Genomic DNA, 26880 nt, shown 5'->3' with positions numbered 1-26880 from the left:
CTGGATTGGGACCTCAGAACACAGTGGTGAGTTCCCTGGGTTTCCTTTATGCCTTCTATAGCTCAAACTTGGAGCTAAAGAACCCGGAAATGCCAATGGGTTCAGACAGAGGCCTGAACAACAGCGTGCTCTCTGCAACCAAAGAACATGGAAAGGACCACCCTAGCAAAACAGAAAACTTTAGACTGCTCTAGTCCAGCCATACCCGCACCTCACTCCCACCCACGGCAGCAAAGGCCAAGTGGGGAGCAGAGACTTCCACCCTCACCAGGCCATAACCAGGCATCCCAACATCCCTGCCCAAGTAATATTAGAGAAGGAGAGGCAGGGAGCCCATATACGCATCTCCACAAAACTGTAAAACTTGAAAACAAAAAACATAGAAAATCTTCAGGACCTCGGGCTAAGCAAAGAGTTCTTAGACTTGACACCAGAAACATGACTCATAAAAGGAAAAACTGATAAATTCTTCTGTAAAAGAAACAAAGGAAAAGATAAGGAAAAGACAAGCCATAGGGTGGGAGAAAGTATTTGCAAACACAACAAAGGACTAGCATCTAGAATACAGAAAGAACCCTCAAAACTCAACAGTAAAGAAATAAACAATCCAATGAGAATGTAGGCAAAAGACACTGATACCACCAAGGAGGATATACAAATAGTAAATGAGCACATGGAAAGATGTTAATCACTAGACATTAGGGAAATGCAAATTAAAACTCTAATGAGATGCCACTACCTATCTATCAGAATAGCTTTAAAAGAAAGTGACAACATTAAATACTGGTGAGGATGTAGAAAAACTGAGTAACTCATGCATTGCTGGTGGGAATGTAAAACGGTACAGCCACTCTGCAAAAACAGTTTAACTGTTTCCTAAGAAAGTAAAGATGCAATTACCATAGGATCTAGCAATTGCACTCATGGGCATTTAGTCCAGAGAAAGGTTCACATAAAAATCTATACACAAATGTTTACAGCAACTTTATTCATAATGGGCAAAAACCGGAAACAACCCAAATATCTTTCAATGTGTGAATTTTTAAACAAACTGTGATACATCCAAACCACAGAGTACTACTAAGCAATAAAAAGGAACGGATGATTGTTACTGCAACAACCAGGATGAACCTCCAGAGAATTATGCTTAGTTCTAAAATGCAATCCCCGAAAGTCATATGCCATATGATTTCATTTATATAACATTCTTAAAATGACAAAATTACAGAAACGGAAAACAGATGAATGGTTGCCAAGAGTTAAGGAGAAGTAGGAGCAGGTGGGAGGTGCCTGTGGCCATAAATAAACAACTAGAAAGAATCCTTGTGGTGATGGAAACGTTCTGAATCTTGAGAACATCACTGTCAACTTGCTGGTTGCGATGCTGTACTAGAGTTTTGCAAGACGTCACCACTGGGGGAAACCGGGCAAAGGGGGTACCTGGGCTCTCTCTGTACTACTTTTTACAGCTCCATGCAAATCTACAATTATCTGAACACTAAAATTTTAATGGAAAAAATGTATCTGTTGCGATAAAGGACATTATCGGGACAACTGGCAACTTGGAATGTGGGCTGCAGATGAGATGATAATATCCGTATTAAAAGTCCTGGTTTTGATAACGTACTCTGGTTCTATAAGAGACTGCCCTTGTTTTTAGAAAATAAGTATGGAAGTATTTGGGACTAAAGGAACATGATATATATGCATGTATACACATATCCACACATACACACAAATACATAATTAAAAAATTTATTCTCAAAATTCATAAAAATATAGAAAAGAGGAAAGAACAGTAAAGCAAATGTGGCAAAATGATAAGGAAAAAAACTTCGGGGAGTGTTATGGATATATTCATTACCTTGAGTGAGTCATGGGTGTTTACCTGTGTCAAAATCCCATCAAAAATACGCAGTGAATCTACAATTATCTCAAAATAAAAAGTTTAATTAAAAAATAAAACTACTTAACCCTGAAATCAAGAATAATCTGAATACATCAGCCAGCAGTTTTATATTTTGATGTCACCCAGAACACCACAAAATGATTATGCCTAATGTTTATAATTATTATATCATATGCTTCTTCCTATGGAGCTACCAAAACATTATGGACTTTACAATGTATTCTTTGTGTTCACTAGACACATAGTTGCCCACATCAGAGGACAAAAGCAGTATGCAGACACTGCCTTGTAACAGCCTTCTATTTATCACTCATGTTTCTTAAATATATTAACTAAAGTTTTTTGCTTTGGTAAGCACTATTAGAACTTAAGATGTAATGTAGCATAGGGAACTGTACTCAATATTTTATAATAACCTATAAGGGAAAAGAAGCTGAAAAAGAATACACACACACACACACACACACACACACACACACATATGGCTGAATCACTGTGCTGTACACCTGAAACTAACAACACTGTATATCAACTATACTCCAATTAAAACAATTAAAAACAAACAAACTTAGATCTTTCCTCGGTTAATATGATTAGTTTTTTTTGCATTACCACTCTGAAAATTATTTTGTGAAGAAAAGGAATAAGGATTCACACCTTCCATGTGATCATCAGTTTCCAAGTTAAAATTTTTTGTTCTTTATTACCTCGAGTAAGTTCCCTTCAGTCACCTTAGCCAAAACAAAATACAAATATCAAATAAAAAACATACTTTTAGATATGATTATTTTACTAATGTAATATCCAACACTGTATATCACACCATTTTTTAAAAACTTTTTTATATTACTTATACAAACTATTAAAACTGAAGAACCTGTTGTATAGAAAAATAAATGAAATGAAATTTTAAAAAAAAGAAAACCAATTTAGAAAAATAAATAAAATAAAATACTTCCACTGACTGCATGTATTAAAAAAAAAATGAAGGGAAGGAGGAAGAAGGAAGGATTAAGACAGAAGATCTGGTTCAAATCAATTAAGGACCAATATGTAGAATCTTTCTAGAAAGTCTGGGTTCGTGTACTACAGTACTCATTACTTCCCACTTAAGACAACAACGGGAAAGGATCTATCACAGATACTTTGAAATCACCTTTTAAAACTAAGATAGCGAGAACATGGTGGTGCAGTGGTTAAGAATCTGCCTGCCAGTGGAGGGAACACGGGTTCAAGCTCTGGTCCGGGAAGATCCCACGTGTCGCGGAGCAACTAAGCCCATGCGCCATAATTACTGAGCCTGCGCTCTAGGGCCCACGAGCCACAGCTACTGAGCCCGCGTGCCACAACTACTGAAGCCTGCGTGCCTAGAGCCTGTGCTCTGCAACAAGAGAAGCCACCGCGATGAGAAGCTCGCGCACCGCAATGAAGAGTAGCGCCGGCTGGCCGCAACTAGAGAAAGACCATGCCCAGCAATGAAGACGCAACGCAGCCAAATAAATAAATAAATTCATTAAAAAAAAAAAAAAACACAAAAAACTAAGATAGCATCCATAAGACTCCCAAAAAATAATATCCAGAAGTATGATATTATTTACCACCCAAATCAAAAGAATCTAGGAAAATCGATCCCTAAGTTCTAAAATATTTGTGAGGGCAGGAAGGAATAACTGTTTTATTTGCTGTCTCCTTCCTTTCATTCCAGCCAGAATGTCTCACTCCACACTCTGCCAAGCTTTAGACTAATGAGTATAGGAACTCATTCCTACTTTCACCAAAAACATATAAAAGTAGCTCTTTGATGAGGCAATGTTTTGACTGACTGAGCATCCAAATCAAGGCTGCTGCGTCTTCCCAGCACCGGCAGAGTGCTTGGCCCACAGCAGGTGTGCACAACGTATTTGCTGAATTTAAAAAAAGTAAATAAAGAAATAAATTATGTCCAAAACCTATTTACTAAAGAGGCCTTGAATCCCTAGTGCTCAGGTACCTTACTCAAGAGTTCAGTCTCTAAAATACTGCCTGGGCCATTTGCTTCAGCATGAAAATTCATCTGCCTCAGCTAGCATCCTTGTATTCTAGACTTCGGCACATGGATCTTCTATATCACCTGACTTTTCAGTTCTTATTCAGCCCCAGTGAGTAAGCCCACTATGGCTCTGGTTTTCTTACACATACAGGACCTCACTCTACATCTATCACCTTGATCCAGCCTGCTCTCGCCACCTTAACTATAAGCTGCCATGTACAGAAATATTCAATTTCACATTAGCCTCTGTCATCTTGATTCCCTGGCTTGTAGTTCTAGGATACCTGCAGTTTTAACGTGGAAGTTACGTGCCTTGGAGCAATCCTGCACATGTTGCTTTTCGGTATCTCTTTAAGATGTATTCTTTTATACAACAGGATAAATGCCTTATTCAGTGTCACAGTGAATGACAAAGCCTGACTGCAGCTAATTTTCCAGGATCTTATGTCCAGCACATTAAATAATATATATATATACCTCATATTTCAGCTGTAATCAATTACCTTCATTTTTTTAAAAAAAAGTACTAAATAGACATGAAAAGAAATTAAATTCTTTTAAATCCAGATTCTATTATTGTCTGACACAAGAGTACAGGTCTAAAGCACACATACATTTTTACGTTGAATTTAATCCATTCTTCATCCACGTGCCAGCAACATTAATCATCTTACAGCCTCCAAATACTTCCTGTGGCACCAAGTTCACTATATTTTGGCTAAGTCTGGGCTGTAGCAGCTGACAGAAGACTTAATATATTCTTAATATGGTTGGGCTTCACAGGGCCCATGATCCTCTAAAAACTGTGTGCAAAATGTTATAGAAATGTACATTGTTCTGGAGACCTGGTCCAGAGCTTTCATTTGATTCTCAGAAGTTCAAAACGAAAAATAAAGATTAAGAACCAAAAGGCCAGAAAAATTAACATGGTTTTGTGATAATTCCTTCTTTAAAAAGCTGTTCCATTCAAACACTCCTATTTTTCCTTGGCGAACAACTAATATTTCTAATTTAGGTATTTTCCCCAAGCTCACTTCCTAATCCTACCTCTCTGATGTTTCCCTTTGATTAAACAGCCTTTACTTTCATTTCTAACCCTCAACTCCTTTACAAAAACCCCAAACTCCTTCTCTTCTAAGGGCTAGGCCAGAGACCCAAATACTAGCCCCACCATAATTCTTTCAAGTCAGGGACCAACTGACAAGAAACATTCCAGCTCCAACATTCCAACTGTCTTACTAAGGGCTAAAGCAGTAAGATCCAACTGTCTTACTAAGGGCTAAAGCAGTAAGAGAGATCTTTGGGTGTGTGTGTGTGTTTTGTTTTCTATTAAACAGTTGTTTAAGCCAATCTTTGGTGTGTGTGTGTGTGTGTGTGTGTGTGTCTGTTTTCTATTAAACAGTTGTTTAAGCCAATCTTTGTGTGTGTGTGTGTGTGTGTGTGTGTGTGTGTGTGTGTGTGGTGTGTGTGTTTTGTTTTCTATTAAACAGTTGTTTAAGCCAATCTGGCTTCAAATCCTCAAGGGAAAATTTGGGGTCAAGAATCTATTGCCCCTTTTTGGTCATGCCTGAATTCTCCTCAAGCCATCCCACATCTTTTTTTTTTTTTTTTTTTTGCAGTACGCGGACCTCTTACTGTTGTGGCCTCTGCCGTTGCAGAGCACAGGCTCCGGACGCGCAGGCTCAGTGGCCATGGCTCAGCCGCTCCGCAGCATGTGGGATCTTCCCGGACCGGGACATGAACCCGTGTCCCCTGCATCGGCAGGCGGACTCTCAACCACTGCGCCACCAGGGAAGCCCCATCCCACATCTTTTGGTGTGAACCAGCTATAATGACACACTGTACTGCAGACTTACCAAAGTGGAAATTCTTTTAGTCACTCTGGGAAAATTAAGAGATTCTACACAAGTGTTTCTTACTCACTTTAAAAAACCCTGTACTACAATATTTATTCACCGTTATCTTCTGAATCCTCCTCCATCAGCCCAGAAGAGTGCATACAGCCTTACTTTCATGAAATGTTCTTTACAACTTAGAGATTTAAATGTTCTTTTTTGAACTGTATAGTCTCTCTCACCCCAGCCCTGAGATTCTGCTTTATACCTCCTTCTAATTTCTGCCTGATATCATGGCTCTAAACATACAGAATGTAACTATGGACTTTTGTGGCAAGGTCCCTTCAAAAGGTTCAAAATAGTAACCTCTATGCAAAAGGATAACAGAAGAGGGCTTTTCAACAACTTCTGTGTCTTAAGAGACACAGTAAAGTTGAATAAAAAAACAACAGGAGTTTCTGGCTGAGAACTGTCATATGTGGGAATCAATGAAACAACACAGAACTGCACTGAAACTATCTGGATCACATTATGAGCATCCACTGCATTACAGAGAATATGCAGACAGTGCGGGAGACTTGGCTGCATTTATACAGAACATACACTTTTCTGGACAAATGGCTGATAAAAGCAGGTCTCAATTTCCTCTCAAAACAGTAGGGTATGTTATGTTTTTAGGTACTGACTTCCGGTTATTTGAACTTTCAGGATTTGTTTGGAGGCAACAAGGGTTTAATGAACTATATTCTTTTGACATTTCATTCAGAGATGTGTAAAGAAACATGACTTAGTCTAGCTACCAGTGCAACGAGGGACATGGCTATAGAGAATATGAACAAGAAAACAACTCGCTGGGGCTCTCCATGTATTCTGGATTTTGCCTTTATTATCTTTTAAACAGATCTTATTCCACATTACAGTCGGCACCACTTCGCCTCTCCACTTGCTTCTCTTGCTTCCATTTAGTCCCAGAGTTTGAAACTGTGCACTTAAAAGGTTTACTCCTGGTGCTCTTACTTTTTCACGCCACTTGGCTCCCACTCAGCAGCATCTTGGGGGAGTTGATATGTTGCTCCGTCCCTTGAAAGCTATTCTAAAAGGTCACTATTTTCATTTGTGTTAATTGCCTGCGGAGATAAGATGAAGGGAAACTGAACTTTGGAGATGCATAAACACATTTCAAGATCCACGCTCTGAAATATAACTGGGTTTCCCTAAGTAATGTGTGTTGTATGGGTGGAAGAGAGGGGGACAAAAGAGATGTGAAGGTAAGAGAAAGGAAGACAAAACAGTTGGAAGCTGTGAAGGCCCAGGGCAGAAGGAAAGGAGTTCTGAACAACAGTTAAGAGGGCCTCAGAGTGAGAGTAACATCAGTAGGCAACAATGGAAATGCAGGGAAATGCTGAGTCCTGGGGGCAAGGAATTATTTAATGGAAATAAAGCAGTAAAAATGGGGAAAAGACTGATATCCTACAGAAAGAGCTCAAGATCCAAATGATTAAGGCTTCCGGCTTATCCAACTAGCCTAATCAGAGCTGTTCTCATTCAAGGGGTGCAGTGAGAGAGGACAGGCCAAATCTCACTTTTCCTAGTCACATGAGAAGGAATACCATCAAACTCAAAGCAAGAATCAGGATCCAATAAGTTTAAAAAGGCACTGGTTAGGGGAGTCCTTTGTACACTGAACTGGGGTTCATTGTTGGGCTCAGGCCCCAAGAAAAATTAGAGCATCACCATGTACCAGAACAAAAAGACCAGGCGAGGAGACGAGCCAATCTGATAAGGGTCATGTTTAACCCCTGGCACATGGGTAATGAGGCATCAGATTATTTAAAGCCTGTGGCTGAGTAGTGGGAAAGTAGCTCCTTAATATAAGGTCAGACTAAACTCTCTAACTTAGAGATCTGAACTTGCAAGCTTTCTGTGGCTGGGCAGGGCAAGGGCAGGCAAAGACCGACAATTCTAAGCAAGATGGTATGCCAGAGTCCAAGTTAGTTCAACATCTACCACGGCGTATCTGATATACATTCAGCCCTGAGCTAAGTGCTGGGGACACAGAGAATTCACCTCCAACTTTAAAGAGTTCACAGGAAAAACCAGAGTGGCCCGTCTGTGACCACTTAACACAGGGTTGCTGTTAGAATTCAGTGTTAATGACTGTAAAATGTTTAGTAGAAAGCCTGGCAAGTAGGAGGGAGGCACTCAAAAATCAGTAGCTGCTGATCTGTATCCTTATAATTATAATCACCATTATTATCACAATACCTACTACCGTGCTGTAGTTAACAGATTTTTTTAATTCTAGAAGAAACAGCTTTAAAATGTGCAGAATTTGTTTCGGAATGATTTGTTTCTTCAGACTGCCCATCAGACTAAGGATTTATATTACAACTAGGGTAAGACCTCTCTCCACTCATGATCTAGTTCTTATAATAGTCCAGGTGACAATGTTTCTGGCAAACTTTCTCCATCAGTCATGGGAATGGCAGCAGCAATGCAGTCTTGCACCCATGTTACCCACAATTTTTAAATCCTGTGAAGCTGACTTCATAGTTTGTTGCTAATACTCACAAAAGGAGAAAAGCCATTGAGACTGTAGAACAACTACTTCCTTTGTCACAGATCAAAAGGGAGAGATTGGAAGGGATAGCACAGGTCTTTCCTTCCCTCAAGAGTGAAAAGTCCATCCCTGTCATCAGGGTCAATTCGTACTAACTGATCCCCCACAATGAAGTAGATGCTTTACTAAAAGCATACATGAAAAACAATATCCCTAGCCTCCCTCAGGCTAAATTTTAAGAAAAATGATGTGAGGAAACACATATAGGAAAACCACCCAAATATGTTCTGAAGTGACTAAAAAGCAACTTAATTTAGAGTCAATCTAGTTGAGAGGTTTGCAATATGTTTAACAGAAAGAAATATGACATTCCATCTACTTGCTAAATCCTTAAAGAGTTACTAAATATAGTAAACTTATAAGTTCTTAGAAAATATGTCCAATTCAGGGAAGGGGAGGATGGAGACAGAGGGTAGAACGTGAGCATAAAAAATACAAAGAAACAAAAGGAGAGAAAAAGAAGAGTAAAAACAGAGAGGAAACCTGACACAAAATCCTAAGTGTACCAGGGAAAGAGGAAAATAAGAGGAAAATGAACATGGAACTAGTATCCGTGGAGTTAGAATGAATCATGGCTACTGACAGGTTCAACACCTTTGTTTTACTGATAAACTGTGGCCTAGTGAGGCTGAGTCATTGCTTTGAGTTTACAAAGCTGGAGAGGGCCAGGACTAGAAAGGTGGTTAGTGCACAGTAAATACTCAGATTTGGGATGAATTAAAAAGACAAGTGTTATGGTCTTCATGTTTGTGGGTCCCTCCCCTGCAAAATTCACGTGGTGAAGTCCTAGCCCAGAGTGTGGCTGTGTTAGAAGACAGGACCTTGAGGTCCCCAATCTGATAAGAGTAGAGTCCTTATAAGAAGAGCCAGCAGGGCTTCCCTAGTGGCGCAGTGGTTCAGAGTCCGCCTGCCGATGCAGGGGACACGGGTTCGTGCCCCAGTCCGGGAAGATCCCACATGGTGCGGAGCGGCTGGGTCCGTGAACCACGGCCGATGAGCCTGCGCGTCCAAGCCTGTGCTCCGCAACGGGAGAGGCCACAACAGTGAGAGGCCCGCGAACCACAAAAAAAAAAGAAGAGACAGCAGAGAGCCAGCTGACACTCGCATCCACTTTCCTGCTCTTGCTCGCCCCAACGCATGCATGACAAGGAGGTCAAGTGTGCACACGGGGAGATGGCAGCAGCCTACAAGCCAAGAGAAGAGGCCTCAGAAGGAAACCTACCTTGCAGGCACCTTGATCTGGGACTTCCCAGGCCTCCAGAACTGTGAGAGAAATTTCTATTGTTTAAGCCACCGGTCTGTGGAAACTTGTTACAGCCGCCCTAGCGAACTAAGACCACAAGCACTGAAGTCCTTTGGCAAGGTATTCAAAAGGAAAGTTTAACTTTAATTTATTAAACCTAAAATATACACACATCTTACCCCCTTTTCTTTTTCTTTTTTTCTGTTAAAGAATGAGAATGGGGCCACTGGCTAGCTTTAGTTTAAGCAAAAATCCAGGTAACACTCTGAAAGGCACACTACAAGATATCTACACATAGTAGAAACTCAATAAACTTTCAGCCAAATAATGAGTGGTCAGAACTTGATTCTGTGCTTACGAAAGTAACATATCCCTCACCTATTCCCCAAACTATGCACCACCAACTGCAAATAACAAATGCTCAAAGTATGTGTGTCTGTTTTGCAGCCAACACCATAAAGAGGCAGACCGCCTTTTTAAGAATCTGGCCAAGCCCCAAACACCCCTTTTCAACTTGCCTACTCTCCTAGCCCCTTCTTATCCCCTGGGAGTTTATGCCTTGACATTTAAAATTTTACATTTTATTGACAGAACAAAATAGAATTTTTCATTATCAAATTTTAAGAAGTCTGCCTAATATATTTTGTCTGGTGAAATAGCAAAAATAAAAGTAAAAGGATTTATTGCCCAACTTGGACATAAATCTTTAAAATTTAATTAATTAAATTATTTAAATTAGTTTACTTCTTGGTGAAAAGAGGTAAATCTTAAGGGTTTAAAGGAAAATAAAAGTTACTGAAAAAATGCAAATTACCAAAATATAAAAGTAGAAATCTAGCAGTTTTCATTATGCCTTATAGTACTTTCCCAAAACAGCTGCTGCCAATTAGCATGGATGAATGAATGGGCTAAATGTATAAAAGACAAAAGAATAAGAAGAACCTAGAGTTTATAGATACAGAGTGGGGACACTTTTAATAAGCATTTCAATTGTCTTAAATTTGTTGATGAAATGTGCCCAGAAAAAGATTATACCAAGAAAAGGCAGCAAAAAGAATACTGTTCTCCTTGTAACATAAATTAGGTAATACCACAGCATATCTTACAAATAAAAGCCCCTTAGAGTCTCAAAATAAAACCTCTTTAAATGGATGCCTAAATGGGTCCATCTTGTCTGCTCTGAAAAGAATATTACAGCCAATATACAATCTGTCTAAAATTTACAAAATGGGTCATATTCTAAAAATTCATTTTTATTTCAGAGTTGTTTGGAATTGATCACATTTCCCCATTAAAAGAAATACACACAGACACACACACATACATATTTATAAATGCTGACTGGGTTTCCACACCAGACCACAAAAGCCCAGGAATGTAATCAGGGAGTTGGGGTGTGGGGGGGAGACAACATAGGAGTCCGCGGAACCAGTAATGGACCTGAACTACCGTACATCTGAAATAAAAATAAACAGAGGACAAGATAGTCAAAATAGCAGCAAATTATAAATAATGCCAATGTAATTAAATAAGAAATGATGTGTTTTTTTCCAACTCATCTTGAACATTGGTTAGAAGTAGAAGATAAATTTAATCCGCTAAGAAAGTGGAGACGTCTGTGGAGACATCGAGGAAGGAGCAGGAGTACTTTCAAGCATTTTAGTGACTGGTGCAATTTTTTTTTGGGGGGGGGTGCAACTTTAAAAAATACAAATTTCATTTCCACATCTACAACATTTCCATTTTCCCTGATACAAATGTAATTCCAGTCAATCAATCATAAGGAAGGTAATTTGTTTATTTTGTAAATGGGATAAAAAGATGGAGACAAGGAAAAGGAAACATAGCAAGATTTAGAACAGAATCGTTAAGTGCTTAATAAATACTTGCTGAAAGGAGAGGAGGGAGGAATCTAAAAAGACTGCTGACAGTGGAAATAACTAAAGTTTAAATAGTAAAAGAGAAAGACGGAGGTAAAAAGGAGAAAGAAGGACCGGACATGCCCGTACTATTTTTAAAGGGGGAAGAAAATAGGTGGTAATCAGAGAGTTCTCAGTACTGCCACTCGGGAGGGTCACTGACTCAGAACAGCTGGGATGGGTCTAGCCAGGAAACAATCATGATAACAACATAAATTGAACATTTATTATGTACCAAGGACTGTTCTGAGAGCTTTTACAGGCTCAAAGCAACCTTCTGAGATAGCTACTATTTTTGTTGTTGTTGTTCTAATTTTATAGATGAGAAAGCACATGAATATGCCCAATGTCATTAAGACAGAATGCCAGAGAGCCAGGTTTGAAACCTCATCAATTTGGTTCCAAAGCCTGCACCATGAAGCACTACTGCCTCTACAGTAAAACCATCACACACACAGAGGGACAGGTGGTCCTAGTAAAGGAGAGAAAATGACGATGACAAATACAAAGAAGAGTCCTGCATTGTAAGTTCCTATAGTTACTAAGTATTCCCCTGTTAATGAAAAAGTAACCAGTAGAAAACCTCTGGAATTCAGCACCCATTTGACAAATATTTATTGAGCATCATTCACTGTTCTAGACACTAGGGATACAGCAATAAACAAACCAGACAAAAATCTCTACAGGTGAGGAAAGTAGTAAAAAAGATATTTTTACAGTATACTAGAAGATGGTAAGGGCTATGGAGAACTTAAAATAAAATGACTAAAAAAAGAGCTAAATGAAAAGGTAACATTTCAGCAGAAATGTGAAGGAGCTGAAGCAGTACATATGAGGGTATCTGGAGAAGGGCATGACAAGCAGAGGAAACAAGTACTGCAAAGTGCCTGGCAAGCTTCAGGAACGGCAAGAAGAAGGCCAGTGTGGCTGGAGAAGACTGAGGACGAACAGGAGGATACAGAAGTCAAAGAGGTACCCAGGAGCCAGCTCAACCAGAGGCTTGTAGGGACTCTGGCTTTTCCTCCGAGTGAAACACATGGGTGGATTTCTGAGCATGATCAGATTTATATTTTTACAGGTCTAAGTCAGATGCTGTGTTCAGAATAAATTATTTGGAGTCAATGGTGGAAGCAGGGAGACCAGGTAGGAGACTATTGCAATAATACAGGTGAGAAAGGATGGGGTACTGAGCGAGGAGAGCAGTAGCAGAGCTAGTAAAAAGGGATTGGATTTAGGTGATTTTTGAAAGGCAGAGCCTAAAGGATTTGTTGATTAATAACACTGCCGTGAGGGAGAAAGAAGAGTCCAGGGTGACTCCAAGTTTTTTTCTGGCCCAAGCAACAGAAAGATGTCATCTGAGAAGGGGAAAACTGTAGGTGTTCCCACAGGCTTGAGACTGGAAGGCGGCAAGTGGAGACCAGTTGGACAAGTTAAGTTTGAGGTAACTATTAGGTATGGAAATGTCAAGTAGACAATGGGATGTAAACTTCCTGGGAGGGATCTGGCCTGTAGGTATACATTTCAGAATCATCAGCATACAGACAGTATTTAACCCCCGGTATACCATCGGAGTCCACTGGGCCCAACTTTCCTTTGTTGAACAGTTCTATATTTAAGGATTTATATTTTATGACTTATTCTTTCTCAGAGGTATTTCCCATCCTTGCCCCCCCCACCAAAACCCAAAGAAAATGTTACTTTAAAAATAATAACAGGGCTTCCCTGGTGGCGCAGTGGTTGAGAGTCCGCCTGCTGATGCAGGGGACATGGGTTCGTGCCCCAGTCCGGGAAGATCCCACATGCCACGGAGTGGCTGGGCCCGTGGGCCATGGCCGCTGAGCCTGCGCGTCCGGAGCCTGTGCTCCTCAACGGGAGAGGCCACAACAGTGAGAGGCCCGCATCCCACAAAAAAAAAAAAAAAAAAAAAAAAACCCAAACACATTTTTTCTTGCAATTAACATATGGGTTCCCTGAACGCTTTTGTAAATCTAAGGTGCATTATGAGATTTTAGGGATCTTATTTTCCCTATATCTTGAAACATTCTGATTTTTCAATTAGCTTTACTCACTAATTATTCCCAACCATGTTTTAAAAAATGACCAAAGTAATAAAATGACAGACCAATGGCATACTCACTTAGAAGAATGATACAATAGTGAAATAAATCACCACTAACACATCATCCTTCAGTTTTCTTACTGCATTGTGCTAAGTATTGTATCATCTTTCAAGAAGGCTTTAAAGAAGATTAGAGATGCTGTTTTTTTTTACCGTTTGTTCAGTTTTCATTGAATACAGTTTTTCACTTCTCACCCAAAATGACAAAGAAAAACTAACAGAGGAAAATGTTTCACAATTATTAGATGAATCCGAAGATGAATGCAAACACGGATAGCAGCACTCTAAACTCTAATGATGATGGTGAAGTCTGATATACAGAAGTGAAATCTTGAGACTACGACTCTTTAGATGATTACATTCTAATCTAGGATATAAGCTTGACCACAGTCAAGAATCAGTAAGTAAACAATATATTTCTAATAACAAAAAGGAACTATGGTAGTCTCATCCAGTTCAACAGAAAGAATGTCCTCATGCAGTATTTTGCTGTGAGAACTGGGATCGTCCTGTTTCACTAAAAGGACATGTAACAGTATTCTTTCTTTTCTTAGAACATGACACAATTTACTTGATATGGCTCATACATGGCCAAGTGCTGAAGGTGGATACATATATAAAGGTAACTGGAAGGAAACAGATGGTACAGAAATGAAAAGATCATCTTTTGAACATAATTATGTATTGTCAAAGGATTTCTAAAAAAAATCTTTAAATATTGTGTTTAGACAATGTAAGTGAAAGAAGAAGAACCTGAAGCAATAATTAGCTAGACCCTATTAGAGACATATTTGGAATCTGAAATCAGAATTTACAAGACGGGTGTGTTCCAGGTTAATGAATGACATAAGCAATTAAATTACATTCAAAGGAGGCTGCTTTTTGAGGTATACGCTTCCCAAACTAGAAATATAGGGAATAAAAATTGGGACAGTACATGTCAGTGAGACATCATATATTTGGAAGATTCACATCTACACAGGTAGAGATCTACAGAAGGAGCAGGAGCAGAACAAAAGGTCAAAAACAGTACAAATACTGACACAGAACCTAAAACTCACAGCATAAATATAACTTGTGACAATCTTAGAACAAGTTTGGGATTGGCTTGAGTACTACTCAGCAAAAAACTTGCTTTAGTTGCGCCATTAGGAAGAACAGGGTTGAATTTGAATGTATTTTCACAGATGGAAAAGGAAGAGAAATCAAGAGCACATTATTTAGATTTCAAAAAGAGTAAATGATTCTTTCTGTCCTTAGAAAAACTGTTAATGTTCTTCTCAGCTCAATGCAGTCTCAACTATTAATAGATTCAAAGACCCCTCTTAAAAAAATACCCCAAAAGATCTTGTACTATTAACAAGGCTAAAGAAGGTTTAGACACAATGATAAGAAAGTTAAAATCTGTGCTTGCAAAAGAATGGCTGGAAGATAGCCTATGTCTATTTTCTTCAATATGATTGATATTAGTACAACAAATGCTTTCATTTTACAGGAAGAGGTTCAATTACAAGATCGCAAATTAATAAGACAATTCCTCACATGGCCAGGAAATGAACTTGCAAGAATAAATACAGAACTAGGAAGAGAACGTTTACCCTCTCAACCACAAGCGTGAGTCTCAGAGAATAGGAAGAAAGAAAGAGGATACAAAAAGGATAGGAAAACATGAAGTACTGCAAAAAAGATTTTTTAAAAAACCATGAATAGTATTCAAATGTGACTTGTAGTCACTATAGGAGAGATATGTAGTTAGTTGCGTGAATACATTTTTTCTTACTTCTAATAAAGTTGTTTTTCACTATAATTTTTCTTCTTTTTTTTTTTTTACAGATTTGGTGCAGACTTTTAAAATTATTTATTTAAAAATTTTATTTATTTTTTGGCTGCGTTGGGCCTTCGTTGCTGTGCGAGGGCTTTTTCTAGTTGCGGCGAGCGGGGGCTACTCTTCGTTGTGGTGCATGGGCTTCTCACTGCGGTGGCTTCTCTTGTTTCGGCACGTCGGCCCTAGAGCATGCGAGCTTCAGTAGTTATGGCATGTAGGCTCAGTCGTTGTGGTGCACGGGCTCAGTACTTGTGGCTCGTGGGCCCTAGAGCACAGGCTCAGTAGTTGTGGCACAGAGGCTTAGTTGCTCCACGCCATGTGGGCTCTTTCCGGACCAGGGATCGAACCCACGTCCCCTGCACTGGCAGGTGGATTCTTAACCACTGCGTCACCAGGGAAGTCCTTCACTACCATTTCTTATTTCTTAAATTAGTCATAAGAGTTAAACAATCCTCCACTGAACGATACAGACTGAAATCATGTCAGGTCCAGAAACTGATGCCCAATTACATTTCACTGGTATCAGAAAATATTTCGACTCTTAACACTGTCACAGGGAGAACAGATTGTGTACTGGCCACGTACGGAGGTATTGCTTTGATAGTCTTATATTTCAAGTTAAGGTCTAAAAAAACTCCAGCTGTGAAAGCAACATAAACGGATTCTAAACTGTAACTCTTCTATTAAGTTCCCAGGCCTGAAGAAGCTAATGTCAACTCATCACATGATACTCGATTTGTACAATAAATTATTGTACAAATAATTTTTTTAAAAAAAGAGTTAATCAAGATAAAAAGATCAGAGAGCCCACTGGGCCCAGCTGACAAATAGTTTTGGCTATCTGTCCTGGTTAACTGAGAATTAAATCCACGAGACTAGATGAAATCACTAAGTAAAAGAATCAAGAGAAGAGATCCAAAGACTAGACCCAGAGTATGACAACTTTAAAACTGAGAAGAAATCACCAATAAGATAAGAAGAAAACCAGGAGAGTGTGATGTCCTGGAAGTCAAGTACCCAAGAAAGTGCATCACAGAGGAAGGAATGATCAGCCACATTATGTTCTACAGGCAGGTCAGGTAACATGAGGACTGGGACCCAACCACTAGACCTAGCAGCATGGAGGCTACTGGTAATATTGACAAGAGCCATTTCAGTGGCAATAAAAACCTAATTGAGCGAGTTTAAGAGGGAATGAGAGGAGAAGAACTGGTATGAGCAAACAGAGACAACTCTACTGAGTTTTGCTCTAAGAGAAAAGAAAAGTAGCTGACAGAAAAGTGAGGTTAAGAGTATTATTTTCAAGTGGATGAAAGAACAGCTTAATGGCATGTTAGCAGAACTAATCTAGTAAACACAGAAAACCTGATGATCCCAGAGAGAGGAAAGAGAATTGCTGGGTCCAGGTCCTAAACAGGCTAGCAGAGATGGGACCTAGTACACAACTGAGGGGCTGGCCTTAGAAGGAAGGCAACTGCTTAGTGTACAGTAATGGGAGAGAGGGAAAGTTCACTGACACTGATGGTACAAGGTGGGTAAAGTGTGGTGGTGGGAAATTTCCTCCTGATTGCTTCAGCTTTCTCACAGATACTCTAGTAACTAAAAGATTTGCAGACAAAAGCCAAAGAAGGGATGATTTAGCAATGGATATGCATTCTGCAGAGACTGGCCTAAAATGGCATAGTATCAGGGCACCCTTCTCACCTGCCCTCTTTTGGTTTCTGTTACTCTGAAATCTCTTGTAATCTCCAAATGGCGTTAACTTCTCCAAAGGGGGGTTGGGAGGACAGGGGACACACAAAGGAGTCACTGGTCCACAGTGATTCTGAAATCTCACTGGGCAAATAAATGTTGGGAGTTCCTTGATTAGGTCTCAAGGCTGTGGTAGGAATTCTCTGTGGCTCTTGCCTTTGAATCATCCTTCTTTTTTCAGGAAAAGTAGCACGTGTCAGCAGCTGAGTAATTTTCTCAGCTTGCTTCCTGCCAGAACAATTTTGGGGGTTCAACAGCTTCTTTTCAGTTTGAACTGTCTCTTCTCCTTTTCAGCTGTAGCTGCAGTGGGCCTCCTGTGAATCTCACTGAGATTCACTGCATTAGACAAAAGCTATACCCACAAATATCTTCAAGATAAGCCCTTCTCTACCTTCTCTCAGGCTAAAACAGTTGTAAGTCCTATTCCTTGACTGAAAGGTCTTCTGTGTGACTCTTAAGGTTTTTCTTAGGTTTTAACAGAAGGTTTTAAGCCACACCCTCAGCTTCATCTTTAGACCACGATTCTCCAGGCAGTGCCCTTGAACTGACTTTTTTTGTTTAACAGTCCTTTCCTCAATTTATTTCTCTCTTCTCATACTTTACTTCAAGCAGTAAGAAGAATGCAGGGGGCACCGTCAATGTTTTGCTTGGAAATTTACTTAGGGACATCTACCAGTTCATTAGGCACCTTTTCTGCTTTTCACGCAACTACAATCAATAGTGATGCTAAAATTTCTGCCACTATATAACAAGGATCCCCCTTTCTTCCAGTTTCCTTTCCTCTGAGCTTTCATGGAGATCTCCTCAAAGTCCCAAATTTTAGAAACAACATGTCCAAGGTACTCTGATTTTTCACTAACACTCTCCTCAGAGGCCACTACCCAGTTCCAAAGTCACTCCTGCATTTTAGATTTCTGTTGTAGAACCACCCCACTTTGGGTACCAAAATCTATAGTTGTCTATTTCTATATAACAAATCATCCTCAGGGGACTTCCCTGGTGGCGCAGTGGTTAAGAATCCGCCTGCCAACGCAGGGGACGTGGGTTCGATGCCTGGTCCGGGAAGATCCCACATGCCACGGAGAAACTAGTCGGTGCACCACAACTACTGAGCCTGCGCTTTAGAGCCCACAAGCCACAACTACTGAGCCCGCGTGCCACAACTACTGAAGCCTGAGCACCTAAAGCCCTGTGCTCCACAACAAGAGAAGACACCACAATGAGAAGCCCGCGCACCGCAATGAAGAGTAGCCCCCGCTCGCCGCAACTAGAGAAAGCCTGCACGCAGCAATGAAGACCCGACGCAGCCAAAAATAAAAATAAATAAATTTATTTAAAAAAGTCATCCTCAAACAACAGCTTAAAACATCACTTATTATCTCACAGTTTATGTGGATCAGGAAGCCAGGCAAGGCTGAGCTGGGTGCCTATGGTTCAGGGTCTCTCACAAGGCTGCCATCAAGGTGTTGGCTACGGCTGTAGTAATTTCAAGGCTGGACTGGCAAGGATCCACTGCCAAGCTCACTCACCTTGCTGTGGGCCCTAAACATCATCTCTCTGTCATGTGGGACTCGCCATAGCACTACTCACAACATGGCAGTTTGCTTCTCACCATGCAAGCACTTGGGAGAGAGCTGGAGAGGGCAAGCACCCAGGATGACAGCCACAGTCTCCTTATCACCAAATCTTGGCAGTGACATCCCATCACATTTGCCACATTCTATTAGTTCGAAGTAAGTCACTAGGTCCAGCCTATACTCAAAGGCAAGAGACTGCACAAGAGCATGAATACCAAGAGGCAGGAATCACTGGAGACCACCTTAGAGGCTGCCTATCACAGACTCGATGGAAAGCATTACCGCAGGCCAGTTAAGAGTACTGACTCTCGGGCTTCCCTGGTGGCGCAGTGGTTAAGAATCCGCCTGCCAATGCAGGGGACACGGGTTCAAGCCCTGGTCCGGGAAGATCCCACATGTCGCGGAGCAACTAAGCCCGTGTGCCACGACTACTGAGCCTGCGCTCTAGAGCCCATGAGCCGCAACTGCTGAGCCCGCATGCCACAACTCCTGAAGCTCGCGCGCCTAGAACATGTGCTCCGCAACAAGAGAAGACACCGTAATGAGAAGCCTGCGCACCTCAACGAAGAGTAGCCCCCGCTCGCTACAACTAGAGAAAGCCCGCGTGCAGCAGTGAAGACCCAATGCAGCCAGAAACAAACAAATAAATTAATTAATTAAAAAAAAAAAAAAAAAAGAGTACTGACTCTGAAGCAAAACTACTGGGTTTGACTCTTGCTTCTGTATCACAATATGAAAAACGAATCATAAAATAAGACAATAGTTGTGAAAGGACCTGACCTCATACACAGGAAGCACTTGGGAATTCCTGTCCCCTTTTCTCTTCCAATCCTAATTGTCTTTAACCATCTTGAGAATTTCTCTGGCATTAGATGTAATCTGTAAGCACCCACTACCAGAGCAGCATGGTATTGAACAACATGAAAAAATATTATTTTGACTTTCAATGAGTCCAAGAAATGTATCTTTAATAAACTTAATAAAATCAAACAAAAGGATAAAAAGAAAGATCTGGAATCAATGAAACAGAGCAGACGGGAATATACACACAACAGCAACTGTCTCCCCCACCCCACCCCAATCCTGGCATCTGCTTTTAAATTGTAATGCCAATCTTGGCAAAAAAATACCGTATCACTTTTTATCTAATTAGCAACTAAAAGTACAATAAAGAGAATAAATAAATCATTAAGAATGATTTAGATGCTTTTATTTAGATGTCAGTTTATCTGAGGAATACGGCATTCAACAATAACACTGGGAAGTAATATCATCCCCATTTTACAGATGAGACACAAGAGCATAAAGATGATGGGACTTGTTTTAATAACACAGCAGGTTAACAACTGACCAAGAATAGAACTGCAACCAGCATATGATGTCATACACGATGAAGCTATAATCAGTTCTTTTTGATTTTCATGGATATGGCGATCTGGCTAAAACGGCCAGTGATTAAGCATTCATCTCACACTCAGGAAAAATAACTGACAGTTATTTTGAAGAATGAAAGGCAGGCTTTCATTATTTAACCTCTAAATTAATGGTCTAAATTCAAATAAGCAAATAAAACACCATGTGAGTTAATATACAAATAAGGTAGCACAGAACCTACAGATACGAATTAAGTGGAATCAAAACCCAATATTTTAGGCTACACAGATAGTTCATTATACTAAGAATATCTAATTAACCTTTTAACTAATATTTGTGGAGTGTGTTCTATGCTGGCCTTATGTGACAGGTACTACATGTTACCTCATTTAATAATAGCGAAGGATGCTGAAAAAGCGCTTGTGAAGAGGAGCAGCAAGCTCACCTTCAGAGGAGGAACAAGAACGCTGCGCTGGAACCTGCTCACGAGTTTTTAAAGCATATTTAAACATACTTCCAGAACCAAGATGGGGAAAAGGGAGCTAGCGAAGGAAGACTACAATTCCTAAAGTGTACTTTATTCATTGCAAAAAGAAATGAAAGAAAATGTGTTTTGGGAGTTATAGGCTTCACTTCCCTATCCCCCCCATCCCCAAGCCAGTATGTGTGCTTTACCACATTGATTTTCTACCCCTTCAAGTATACAATTAAAATCTTAAAAAACGAATGTTTGCTTAAATGGTTCCAACTTTATTCCCTAATTTTACAACAACAAAATTCCATATTCTGGTTTGAAAAATGACAAAAGATACTTGTTTAAGAGTAAATGCCACATTAAAACGAACAATATTAAAACATACATATTAAGACAGGCAACTTTCTTATACAACTGGAAGAGCTTACCTCTCAGCATTCATGTATCCGGCCGTCATCTCTACCTAAAAATGTTATTCTCACTTCCAAACCCTGATCCCAAGGCCTTCGGCCTCATACCTGTGCAACCCTATAGTTGTTACCCAACAACTACCCACTAGCAATCGATCTCCCTGCTTCTAGTCCCTCCCCAAACTATTCTATCCACAGAATCTAAAACCAAAGCACTATTTTGAGAAGGGTAAGTATTGCTGTACTGAAAAATTTAAGACTTTCTTATTTTCTGTAGAATAGTGATCCAGTATTCAAGATCCTCCAGGTTATCCATCAAACCATTTCTTTCTGCCATTCCTGTCTCGTCCAGTAATACTGGTCCCTTCACTATCCTCCAAACTTTCTTTCCTCCCTTCTTTTCACTACACAAATGTCCAATCAGTGCCTGCTCTATGCCATTCACCTTTCTAGGCGCACAGAATACGCCAGTGCCTTCATGGAGTTTACATTGTGGTTGAAGGAGAAAGGCAATAAGTAAACATACACAGCAAGTCAGATGGTGGTAGGTGCTAAGGAGAAAAATAAAGATGGGAAATGTTGAATAAAGGGGTACGGAATTACTGTTTATACAGGGTGCTCCTGATAATGTGACAACTGAGTAGAGATTTCACATCAACAAGGAAGTCAAGCAGGTATCTGCAGAAAGAGCGAGGAGGTGGGCAAAAGCTAAGGCCCTGAGGCAAGGGTGTGTTTGAAATGTTCAAAGAATGGGCAGGAGGACAGAAGAACAGGAGGTCAAAGACAGCCAGGGGAGCAAGTCATTTAGGGCCTTACAGGCCAGTGCAGGGCGTTTGACTTTTATGCTGAGTGAGATATGAGGCCACTGGAGAGTTCTGGCCAGAGGAGCAATGTAATGTGACATTTGAAAGGATCACTCTGGCTGCTGTGTTGAGAAAAGACTTCAAAGAAGGGGTTGGAGAAGAAGAGAAGCAGGGAGGCTAGTTAGAAAATTATTATAGTGATACAGGCAAGAGATAGCGGGTGGTGTGGCCAGGATGAAAGCAATGGGGCTCAGGAGTAGTTGTTAAGGTTTCGCAATCATCCTTGACACTGTATCTCTGCTTCTGCCAGTTCTCCATCTGACTTGTATCTATTTAGTTCTCCCAGAATCTAGCTTAAATTACATCTCCTTCAAGAAACCTTTCCCAACCAATCTCATCCTCAGTGATTACCCACTTTTCCCAGCTCCTGTCGACAACTGCCCATACCACCTACCAACTGGCATGTCGTCTTTGCTACAAGGTACAGTTATTTAACTTCTATGTCCCTATTTTGCCCCATTATCCTTGAGAAAGAAAATACTTTATAACTCTTGGTATCCTCATTTTGCTGCATAAAACAGATTCAATAAATGTTCACTAATAATCAAATGGCATCACCTAGAAATTACTATCCCTCAAAAGAAATGATCATGTAGCTGCCAAAATCAAAGAGAGGCCTGCTATCACCCAGGCCACATATCATCCGGGGCTACAGTCTGCAAGGGCTGCTTACTTAGCACAACTAGTTTCTCTGCACCAATGGTTTTCAAAGGGTAGTCTCTGGCCCAGTAGCATCAGCATCCCCTGGGAATGTATTAGAAATGTAAACTCCCAGGTACGCTCAGATCTAAGGAATCTAAAACTCTGGAGGTGGGCCCCAGCAGTCTGTGCATTCTGATGCACCATAAAGTTTGAGAATTATTGCTCTGGCTTACAGGTTTAAGTAATTACCCTGCTTTTACAAGAGATTTCTGGAACGATTCCATCCTGGCTTACATCCTCATTCACCTCAACCATCATCAGAAGTCCAAGGCCTCTGGATGGCTCACCCTGTACAGCTCTGCACAGCCACTCTTCTGGTCCCGCCTCTGGCTCTCCCTCGCCCTCCTAAGCCCTCGCGGTCAGGAGTTACCCTCAGTAACCTCTTCTATATACTCACTCTCTTCTCTGCGATGTTCCCTTCACCTTTTTTGCTCTAAAGGAAACCTGAGCGCTGCTGAGAACACTGCTAGCTGCTTCAGTAGCAGCTTTCCTCCTTCCATTGCACACCTCAGGCAGTGGCAAGCATCCTGCCTGCTTTCCAAGACTACTTCTACCCTCCGTCCCAACTGCAGATCCTTTGAAACAGGTGTCGCCTGCCCACCTCCTCAAGTCTTAGCACAGGGCTCCCTGTCTTCATCTCCTTTATTAGTTTTGTCATTTTTGATGATCTCAACATCCACGCAGATGATTCATTAACTACTCTGGCCTCCTAGTTGCTGGTACTGTTCTAATGTGTTTAAGTGCCAACTATATTTTTTCACAACTTCACTGAAGCCACTGACCTAGAACTGTATCCCAGCACCGTCATCACCAATAACCACACCTTCTCCAAAATCTCAAGCTTCTCAAGCATTCTCCTCTCACACCATCAGGTTTGCCTGCTCTAGGAGTTTTCCCACGCTAGCATTTCTCCAGCCTCCTTCAGATCTCTAATCTACAGGTCGATCCTACTGCTTTTTGACCATCCTACTCCTCTCCTCCTCATGTTCTTAATTCCCTCCTAAGCCAGTTTAGATTCTAGGGTCCAACACTATACGTAATTCTTTTCAAAAAGTCTTAGTTCCTTTGCCCCCTTTTCCCTTAGTCTAACTTACCTAGTAAAATCTCAGTTCCTGGTTAAATCCAACTCTTGCATCTAAACAACAGAAGATTGCTGGATAAAAATCACACAACTGACTTACCACCACTCACTCAAGTTTATGGCCACAGATTTTAAGCATCCTACACCTCTCCAGTAAGTTCACTCCCATTTTTTTGAGAAGACTACTATTTCACCCCTTGTCCTCTCTCCTCAAATCTGTGGCACTTCTTCTCCACTCCCTGCACTAACGCTTTCAGCTGCGTTCATCTTACATGTTATAAGGAAAGCAGACACGTGCAGAGAACTCCCTCTTCTGCCTGAAACCAACGCCACCAGCCTATCTGGCTCTAAACCCACACACTCCGCCCTCCTTCCTATTAAAAAGAAAAAAAACTGCTTCTGGCCAATCCCTCTCTGTACGCTGGATATAGCAGACTTTGCTCCTGCAATTAGCCTCTTTCTTTTCAGCACCCTCAATTCTTCCCCTACTGGATCTTTCCTAGTGACAAAAGACATGTCTTGATATCACCTATCTTTTAAAAATTGTCTCTTGAATACACATGCCCATCTAGTAACTGCCCCAGTTCTTTGCTCCACCCCACAACTACACAATATTTCACTGTCTCAACATCTTCACCTACCAATTAACAACTCAACCCATTCCAATTGGCTTTTTTATCCCCATCATTCCAACTCAAACAGCTCTTACTGAGTTCACCAATGACTAACATCCTACCAAGGCCAATGACCAATTATTTGGTCTTAAGTAATCCAAACCCAACAACTTCTTCCCCAGAGTCTGTGATATCACATACTTGCCTTGTTTCCCTCCCACCTTACCCAATTCCAGTATCCTTTAGACCTCCAGTGAGAAGCCTCGGGGCTTCTACCTCAGCCTTATTCTCCAGTTACATTTTTTTCCCAAGGCTTTAAATATGCACTGATGAATCTCGACCTTATACCTTCAACTCACATCTCTCTTCTGTGCTCCAGGCTCATATCAAATTGCCACTGAACTTCTCCACTTGGATATCTATTAGACGTTTCAGACTAAACAAGTCCAAACCATAAATATTGTTTTTTCCTGTGTACTCTCTGTTCTGTTGCAAGGAAATGCCCCCTCCATTCTAATTCCTCAAACCAAAAGCTGAATAAGCCAGATTTCTCTTTCATCTCACCACACACACACACACACACACACACACACACACACACACACACGCAAGCCATCTTTAATCTTATCAAATTGCCCTCCAGAGTCTAAGCCATCACCTCTTGCTTCTTGACCTCCCTTATCACTTTTCGTAAAGCAAGTCAACTCTCCTGCTGAAAATCTCCCGATACCTCCCCATTTTTAACCAGAACAAAATTCAAAATCTCTACCACAGGACATGATCTGACCCTCACCTACCTCTCCAGTCTTATCTTCCTACGTTCTTTTTGTTCTCTACACTCCAACCACACCACCCCCTTTCTGTCCTTTGAATGCCCCAAACTCATTCCTATCTGAGGACTCTATTTGCCACTCCTTCTATAATGCTTTCCTCCCATAGTTTGACAAGACGGTGTTTCTTATCATTTAGGCCTTTTCCACCCTAGCTAAAGCATTCACGGTCATACTACCTTTTCTCTATAGCACTTATTAGTTTCTGAATTCATCTTGTTTGCTTACATGTTTACAACTTTCTTTTTCCAGTTACAGAATACAAACTCTGTGGAAAAGAACTTTGTCTTGTTCGTGCTCTTTCCCCACCTCTTAGAAAGTGATCAGCACACAGTAGTCATCAATAAATGTGTTAACTTCTTGAGTCTCATTAATATAATCATTTATTTAGCCCCTTACAGTTTCCTGAGCTTTAAAAATATGCATGAGGGACTTCGCTGGTGGTGCAGTGGTTAAGAATCCGCCTGCCAATGCAGGGGTCACAGGTTTGAGTCCTGGTCTGGGGAGATCCCACATGCTGCAGAGCAACTAAGCCCGTGTGCCACAACTACTGAGCCTGCACTCTAGAGCCCGTGAGCCGCAACTGCTGAGCCCACGTGCCACAACTCCTGAAGCTCGCGCGCCTAGAACCTGTGCAACGCAACAAGAGAAGACACCATAATGAGAAGCCTGCGCACCTCAATGAAGAGTAGACCCCGCTCGCCACAACTAGACAGCGAGCAGCAACGAAGACCCAACGCAGCCAAAAATAAATAAATAAAAATTTTTAAAATAATTTATAAAAATATGCATCAAACCAATTTCACTCAAAGTATAAATATAAATTCTGCAATAATAATAGAAGCCTCTTGTTATCTTTCTATATACAAATTTGATCACACCTGATCCTGCTTAAAATCAACAGCTCCTTGTTGGAATAAACAAACATCTTTATTCAGATAATCTAGGCTCTAAAATTCTTAATTTTCATCCATCACTATTCCACTCACCCCACACATACAAGCCACGTGGAATTATATATGGTTCACAACATATATACTATCTCACCAATCTACGCCTTTTTGGGAAAGCAATGATCCTTTCCATGCCTCACCCACTCTGCCTGTCTATCTCCTCCTCTGTAAAGACTCCTTTGAACTCCTAGATGCTGTAAGCTCTTCTGTCCTCTATCTACTTTGCCTCCTGTTAAATAGGCGCATTCTCCGTACTCCCAAAGCTAATCCCATCTTCTCAAAGCATAAGAGCAATCCTTTCTCTTCTCTCAAATACTCCGCTTCTCCTTCTCAAATGAATTTGCTCGGCTAGCTTTTAAACATGACCAAGTCTCTTTTATTTAAAATAAAACAAATAAACCTTTCTATGCCGCACATACTCTTCTAGCTACCCTCTACATCCCTTCAGAGTCAGTCAAACTTTTCCAACAACTGTCTACACTCACTATTTCTATCTCCATTTCCTTCTCCCATCCCCCCTCCGCCCCCAAACTCCTGAACTGACTCCATTCCCAGGATTCTGCCTTCATTAGTCCATCAAAACAACCCTTGCAAAGGTCATCAATGACCTCCACGTTGCTAAATCCATGGAGATATTTCAGTTCTCTCTTCCTGCCACTCTTTTATCTTAGTTTCCTAATGTCCTGGTTTTCCTTCTGAAGGACAAGCTCTCTGGAATCTTGTTCCCTGCCTTCTTTGCAGGTTCATCTC

At 40.8% G+C, this 26880-nt stretch overlaps 1 protein-coding gene and 1 pseudogene across 11 annotated transcripts in view; one reads left to right on the top strand and one right to left on the bottom strand.

The window, feature by feature from the left end:
* Positions 1-26880, bottom strand: part of RBFOX2 (RNA binding fox-1 homolog 2) — a 258605-nt gene that overhangs the window by 110085 nt on the left and 121640 nt on the right. The gene's annotated exons all lie outside the window — the stretch shown is intronic.
* On the top strand, positions 15979-16156 carry LOC136131516 (ATP synthase membrane subunit K, mitochondrial pseudogene; annotated as a pseudogene).

Source organism: Phocoena phocoena, chromosome 11 (assembly GCF_963924675.1).
Source record: "Phocoena phocoena chromosome 11, mPhoPho1.1, whole genome shotgun sequence".
Taxonomy (NCBI): domain Eukaryota; kingdom Metazoa; phylum Chordata; class Mammalia; order Artiodactyla; family Phocoenidae; genus Phocoena; species Phocoena phocoena.
The sequence above is the reverse complement of the archived record's forward strand: the minus strand, read 5'-3'. Positions and strand labels throughout refer to the sequence as shown.